This window comes from Austrofundulus limnaeus, unplaced genomic scaffold, assembly GCF_001266775.1.
Source record: "Austrofundulus limnaeus strain Quisiro unplaced genomic scaffold, Austrofundulus_limnaeus-1.0 Scaffold55, whole genome shotgun sequence".
Classification (NCBI taxonomy): Eukaryota; Metazoa; Chordata; class Actinopteri; order Cyprinodontiformes; family Rivulidae; genus Austrofundulus; species Austrofundulus limnaeus.
In genome coordinates this window covers 983,851-992,003 of record NW_013952457.1, presented here as the reverse complement: position 1 = coordinate 992,003, position 8,153 = coordinate 983,851, and positions in this window count along the sequence as shown.

Here is an 8,153-nt window from a genome sequence, read left to right as displayed (position 1 = left end):
TAACAACTCCAGTCTATGATTAAATAAATAATGCTACTTTTTAGTGTAAAACTATAAAACAAATATAATTTATTACAGATGATAATTTACATGAATTTTTCTTATTCTGGGAATGTTTTTGTGCTTTGACTTTAGCGTGTTTAAATTCAACTTAGCTTTGGTACCTTACTTCCTGTTTTATTTTGGTAGTCTCTGTTTTACTTCCCCAACAGCTGGCTTAGTTGTTAATTAACACACCTGTTTTTCATTTTGTGATTACCTCCCTCTGTATATACCGTATGTCTCGTTTCTTTTCCYGTTGTCAAACCTTATACGTTAATTTTTGTTGTCATGTTTAAGACTTATTTTGAAGTTTAGCTTGAGTTATTAAAGATTTGAATTCTTATTCCTGCCTGCATGTGGGTTTTTTCCTACACCAACAGCTGACAAAATGTCCAGTAAAGAAAATTAAAGGAAAATATAACTAAATATGTGCTTAAATAAATACTATGGCTCTAATCACATGCTGCAAAATAAGCTAAAATATCAAAAAGAAAATATTGTTTTAAATAATTCTCACCGATCTTCAGAGCAAAAACAACAATTACAACAACTGTGCTTTTACCACATAAAACACATTATTAAAACACCCATGTCTGGTACATAATCCTCCATAAGACATATATTCCTTTGTGCAACATTCAACTGTTCCATGTCTCTTTCCTCATCCTTGTTATGACCACACAGCAGCAATCAGCCCCTCGGTTTCAATTATCAGATGACTTCAGGAAAGAACCAGAGCCACAGAGACACCTTTGACACCCACTTCAACACGTACAGTCCTGTAAGACTTCTGCGTCCTCTGATCAGATTTGACTCCTCAAATTGAATCTCCCTCTGAAACAAACACCATTTGATGCACAAGAACACGAACACTGAAACCCTACTCATTCAGCTGTTGGCGCAGTGACTCCTCTTCTCAGTAAAAGCTGCTAATAAGAGCAAATTACTGCCGACAACTTAGAAATATCAAGTGCCTAACCGCTCTGCTGTAACGTATTTAACTGTTGACCAATCCGATTATGGTCCAGCAAGAGGCTCGGTGGAGCTGAAATGGGATGGAGAGAGGTTTGCGTCGGCCCTCAGGGGGACAGAGGAGGAAAAGGTACCTGACTGCTGGGCTGCTAACTGTCACTGTTTGGCTCTAATTGGATTTGGACCGGACCATGGAGTAGAGTTGCCTTGCCATTCAGACTGGAGAGGATTTGATCTAATCAGGCAGTATTTAGCAAACATAGAACAGCCCAGTGGTTCCTRTTGCAACAAAATTAGTCTTTTCTTTGTCTYATTTTAACCCGTTAAGAAAAATATCTASACTTTCTTGGCCCTGTGATAGGTTTGAGACCTGTCCAGTGTGCATTTATGTGTAGGTGCTGGCAAGGAAAACGCGTGTTAAGAAAATGGATTGATGGGCATACAAGGGTAGTAAAATKTATCTTTGAGATTTGAAAAAGGGTTTTGAACTGAGGTTACTTTTAAGGGTTAAAGTAACACATCRCACCTCTTTGAGTTTGAGCAATTTGCAGCATTGAGGCCGACAACGTGTTTGTTTTTATTCTGCTTTATGAGAAAATTAGGCTTGCGGTGACCCGGGAGGTCAACACGAACACAACTCACAGCTCGCTGGAGTCAACATTGTTTGACATCTGGTAATATAAGAGCAGTGACTCAAACCAGGTGCCTCAATCAAAGCTAATGCAGGTTTGATGCAGTCGTATTTCTCTGTCTCCCCACTTCRTTCAGCCTCCATTACCTCAGCTTTGCTTCCTCATTCCACGTCCCTGTCCTCCCACCACCTCCTGACGCCCCCCGCCCCCCCGGCTCTCTGTGGTGCTCTGTTAAGAGTGGCTCCATTACTGAGCCCACCCTTCCCCTCCAMTCCTTCCCGGCCCTGATCCCCCTTAGGCATCCCAAACCTCATTTGCACAAATATGTTTAGCCAGCACAGGAAGCAACCCATGCCCCTAACAAAATTACCGTCCAGCCAGCGAATGAGCCGCGGGGCTGGTCTGCGGGGACCAATCACAAGAGGGCCTCGGCTCCACCACTTCCTCCTTTTGAAAGGTTGGCATAGCTCTAACGTTTTTTTTGTCATCCCTGTGACTTTATACCCAAGTGCTCACCTTTCACAATAATAACATCCATTACAGCCTTAATATGAGCTTCATGTGTAACCTTTAATGACGCCGATAAGGACAGTAATGATAGTGATGTAAATGCACTGAGTGCTGCATTAACAGTGTGTGCACGGCCACGCTCTGATTGCTATCTCTGCGGCGCCTCTGTAATTTGGCTCTGAAGTTCACTCTATTAATGGGACTCTGCTTTTCCTTCTYTTCCTTCATGTCCTTTAACTCTCTCCATTCCTGCATTCCTCTGTGAGTGTTGGCAAACYTTTGTGTTTGCATTAAGGTTGGTTCACTCGGTGTATGAAGACGAGTTTCTTCATTGTTAAATGYTGGAATGCAAAAATAATGGACAAAGGACATATATTCTGAATAAATCAAARCAGTTCCTCAGGCTTTCTGTTTTTCTAAAAGTTTTTTGTTGTGTTGAAGATACTTAAAGATGAGCACTTTTCTTGGATTTTTTAAAATTATTTCAGTATTCCATCTGTGGTCCTCATGGGGCCAYGAGGCCATTCAGACACCTCAGACTTCCCACTCTTCCCTCTTAAATCWGTTTCCGTATGCATCGGGGACTTTGCAGGGTAGCCATGTGAGATATCTCTCCTCCCTCGTTCCAATCACCTCTCCCTCCATGCCCTCTGCTCAGGTAATTAACTTCTCCCTCCCATCTCGGTCCCCTCGGTGCCCTGCCTCTCTCTGCTCCTTATCTGAGCTCCTTTCAGATTGTTAAAACTATCAGCCCTCCTCCCCCCTCTGTATAATTCCTCCATCTGAAGGTGAGGAATAGGTAGAAACTAATCCAAGACCTGTCCTCTCATGTGCCCCCCCCCCCCCCCACACACACATACACACATCTGCCCCACCAGGTGAATGAATCTCTCTCTATGTGTTTTATTGAAGGAGCTCGATCTTTTCACAGATTCATCACTCTCACCTCCAGTTTGAATGGAGATTCAGGATTAATTAGACTTGTTATCCTGATCAGTGAAAGAGAGACCTGATCCCTGTTCACTATATCCTGATTAGCTGCGGGCGCGCACACAGTGGAGGCGAGGTGGGCTAAATCTATAACTTTTGGAGCTGGCAGGGATTAAAGTCAGATTGTAATTGCTTTTTCTCCCCCCATTTTCTGTTCATTTGTATTGACAGCTTGTTCCTCTTCTGTCATACAGCAGAATCTTAAAAAGGTCGCGGCTCTGTGAATAGCGCTGGAGCACAAATGAGGAAACCAAAGAAGCTATCATCTCCCTAAAAGCACTCATGCCAAGTTATGATCTGATTCTGCACAGAGTTGGCAGATATAAATGAAGCACACAAAGGTGCAATCTAATTATTGTTATAATTACCATGAAGTGATAAAGAGGAGAGAGCTCTGCTTGTTAGAGTTATAGAGAAATACGTTGGTATGTCCGTCTTCGCATTGCCTTTTTTGCACTATTTATATTCGTCTTTAACTGTCTGCTAGTCGTAGTGTGTGGTACTTGCTCGCTGAGTTGGAGGTCAAGTGTTAAGTGTTGCGAGTGTGTGGTGAGGATTTGTTCCAGATTGTGTGTGGAGAGCTGAAGTGTGCCGTTAAAGGTGAACTTGAAAGCGCCAGTAATCAAAGTCAAGTAGAGGGTAGGAGTAATGACGCAAGGATCCTTTGACATTTTGATCTTAACAGGCTTTTAAACAGTGATTTGCACAACTGCAAAATCAGTAAAACGAGTAAGTTAAACCTCTTAATTTTGCTTCTCGTTTGACTCTCTTGTACTGACAGCATAAATGTTTTAAAAAGTGTTCAGTTTGTCCTGTTGTTCTTAGATTTTCCCTTTAAGGTTTCATTGCTCAGCTCCTCTCACACCTGCCTCTCATCATTAATCTACTCACCTGCCTTTTCCAGGACTTATAGCTCTGGATTTCKCTTGTTCATTCATTGTCTGCCTTTGCCTCTTAGGGAGAAAGTCACAGGATCATCTTCCAGCCTGAGGCCTTTCTGAGTCAGCTGTTTCCAATACCTCATTACCTCTGCTTCGTCAAACCAGTCTCCTGTTCAACATGCTCAGCTGATCTTTACATTAGTTTCTCACTTTGTCCCTGTCCCCTTCCTGCTCTGTGTGTGATTCCCCAGGTTTTGTAAGTTTGCTGCCGCTACGTTATTCTTTTGTTTTGCTTATTTAATAAAAGTATTTTTATTTATTTGAGCTCCTCATGTTTTGCCTGCACCCTGGGTTCCACCTTCACACTGGCTGCTGACACGTTGTCTGCCACAAGTGTTATACAAAAAGCCATTTCAGAAAAAAAAAGGTTTTAATACAACAAATCATTTTAATATGTGTATCAAATGCAAACAAAATGTTGTTAGATTATACTTTTTGCTTTTTAAACTGTTTGTCATTTTGGAAAATGGTTTGAATTGCTTCAGATTTCTGCTCCTCGTTTCCTTCTACCTGCACTTAGTTTTAAAGGCTGCCCAGTCTAAGATTACCCACCCTACCAAAGCAGCTTTGTTGTTGTGACAAAGAGTACAGTGAGCACTCATATGTCAAACTGCGKAGCTGCATAAAATAACCACCACCCTTATATGAAAAACACAAAGGCTGGCAGTCCTGTAATGCACCCACTATGTTCTGTTCATTGTTCTTGGTGTTCTGCTGTTCCTCTTTCATTTCTTTGTTGGTGCAAACCTCCTCTCTTTCTTCCTTCCCTCTACTTTTCCTGCCGTGTTAAATATTATTTTCTCCGTGCATCTTCTTCAATGTGATATTTTACAGTTGAAAAAACTTGTAGATGTGTCTGAATTGCATCTTCCCACTTATTGGAAAACTATTGTACATATAATGCTATTTGCTATAAATTAAAAAAGATAAAATACCACTTTAGGAGTAGTTTATTTACTGCCAGCATCACTCATTTACTGATAAATGCAACAAAGTTAATAGAAGATCACAGGAGGGGAAAGTGCACATAAAACTATATTCTTCAGGAGGAAGCAGTAATATAATGCCCTGCTTAAATAAAATACATTATCTTTGTCATTTCTGTGTCAAACACAAGCCACACTGTCATCAACATTTATCCTTTTGTTACCAAACTCCATTATAAAAAAATAAGATTTTTGTAAGACTTAAGTGAACAAACTGTGTTTTGACTTCGGTCCTCTGCTGTGCCCCTCTGAGTTTTTTTCATTGTGACTAACTGGATTAGGATGGACAGATAAGAGCAGAAACCAGGAGGATAATCATGGCATTAGTACCTGAAGAGCGAGCAGCAGCGATCTGCCATCAATTCAAACTCGTTCGACCATGATTGACGAGTGATAAAGACTTTCAAATGAAGAGCACTTTGGCCCCTATGTGATAATCATTTTAGGATGAAACAATCTAACTGAGTACGTTTTACATGTATTAGCATCGGTTGTTTTAAGTGGTTTGGCTGAAACAGTCAGATGGAATCTCGTGGGTAAACCAGTTTTTCATTGACCTTTTTGGTCTTGAGCAGCAAAAGGAGAAGTGACTGAACCACTGGGACGTATTCACTGATGCTTTACATGTTTGTTTCCAGAATAATCAGAGGTGGTTGCTGTTTCCTTTGAGTCATCTTGAAATATCTCAGTGAAAAAGTAGAAATAGCCCAGATGGCACACACTATAGTGATTATGGTGAATTTCTGACCTCCAATCTCCTGCCATCTCCATTAAGTGGCAGAGAGTCGAGCACCAGTCTGATAACCTTTCTGTCACTATCACTATCTGTTCAAAGGAGACATCATTGGATTAAACAAACCCTCCTTTAACCTGAAACGTCTGATTTCTAACTGATACACGTTATTAATTACTGAGTGGAATTACACAGGGTCAGATGGTAAAACCACTGATTACATTTTATCACAGGCTCATCCTGAAAGCCTCACAGACACCTCCACTTTCACATTTCTAATTTACAATCTCCTGTGTTTTTGTAAATCCATCCATTCCATTTTTTTAAATCTTTTTTTTTCTTTCCAGGTCATGTGGACCTGTTGCTTATTTACAGCAGTTACTGTGCAAGAAGTGGGATAAAACCTGGACAGGTTTAAAATTCTGTCAAGCAGACAACCATTCACATGGTCACTCACACCGAGGGACAATTAAATAACCTAAAATGTATGTTTTATGGTCTGTGGGAGGATGAGGATTAAAAAAAACAGCATTCTGATTTGTTTGTGGTCTCGGTTTATATTCAATGAAGGAGGGTTTTATTCACCATTGTTTGCCCAGAGGTTGTGAAAATATTAATTTATTGTTTGTACGTAAAAACACCACAAAGCAGGTTCATTTGAACAACATTACAACATTATGACAATTACAGCAGCAGGAGCAATCRGCCCAATGAGCTGCAGCTGCAGCTAATTTACTGCCTCAACCAACCAGGAAGATGCAGGAAGCTGAAATCCTACACTCAGTTTTACTTCTTTATTAGTTTTTCCAAACAAGAGTTTACAATTGTCCACTTTATTATTTTATTATTTAAATAAAGAGATAAAGGTAAAAACGTTTTTGGGAGAGGTGAGAAACAGCAGGGGATTGGGTAGGTGGGGAGACTCAGCTTGGCTTGGAAGAAATAAATGGGACTTTGAGGAAAATATAGCATTTTAAAAACTAACCATGATCTGTATGAAGTACAAAATCATTGTTGGAAAAACCTGAACATACACAGACTGAAAAAAATCTGTATTTGTGCAAAGATAATCCAAAATTAAGAATGAGCTAAACTTAAAACGAAAATGTCTCAAACTATTGCTGAAAAACAATTAAAATCTACAACTTGAGAAGGTGTACTGTATTGTTTTTGTATGATATTGTACAGTAAATTTTGGGCGTTTACTCAAAACACAAACAGTAATATTGCACTTTTTGATTGATACTGGAAAATGCTATAATATTCAAATATGAAGCATATTCAGKTTAGACGTGTAGAGTATATGTAAAACATCAATATATACAGTAAATATGATATCAAAAAATATCGGAGGCTTTAAGCTTTGTTTATTTTGTTTTGCTTTAGCTGCATAATTTTACATTTGTATCCAGCTGCACATTTGCATCCAGAACAAAGGCAACAGACAGCAGATGATATTGATCAAAAAAAGATAAGCAACCATTCGTGACAGCAGACAAAATAAGTAAATATGTATTAGAAAAAAATTGTTTTTTTTAAACTGGACAGACATTTATGCAATGATTACACAGAGCCTTTTGAACATTCTCCATATTTCRGTTTTTAATCTGACTGATATTAGTGTGAGATAATGTGCTGCTAGTGTGAAAGCCTCAGTTTTGATAGAAGAGAAGAAGTGATCAAATGAATGAAGTTCTATGAATGCAGTGAGGGAGAAGGCGAGCATTAACACACAGGAAGTGGCACTGTTCATTTGTCAGCAGATGGATTGTGGCCATTGAGAGGAAAAGCTTTTAATTTGGCTCTGGTGTGGTAATTAGGTTTCAAACCACTGTTGGCAAAGAGGAATGGGGAGAGTAATAAAGTTGGTCATCTTTCTGTGTGTATGTGTGTATATGTGTGTGTTTCAACTTTTTATTGAGGTTAAAATGCAGTGTCTACATTTTTCAGTGGCCTTCTCTGACTAATTCATTGTGTAATGGTGTTTATTTCATGCTTTTATGCATTAGTTAAGTGGTCCCAACACATTACGGTAATGGGGATGGAACATGAAAACACACTGAAACCTAATCCACCAGCTCTYTCTTGCTCTGTCCTCTTCATCTTATTACTGTGTCGTTTAACCTTTTACAAAATATTTTCTGTCTGTCTCACTGGCTCTTTCTATCATTTCCTTATTGTCTCCTTCCCTTGACCTCCTTCTCAGCTGTGGCCCAGTAAAATATGCAGGAAGGTCAGGACACAGTAATCCTGGGTTATATGACTTCTGATTTAGTGAGTGAAATGTAACGTGTGTGTGTGTGTGTGTGTGTGTGTGTGTGTGTGTGTGTGTGTGTGTGTGTGTGTG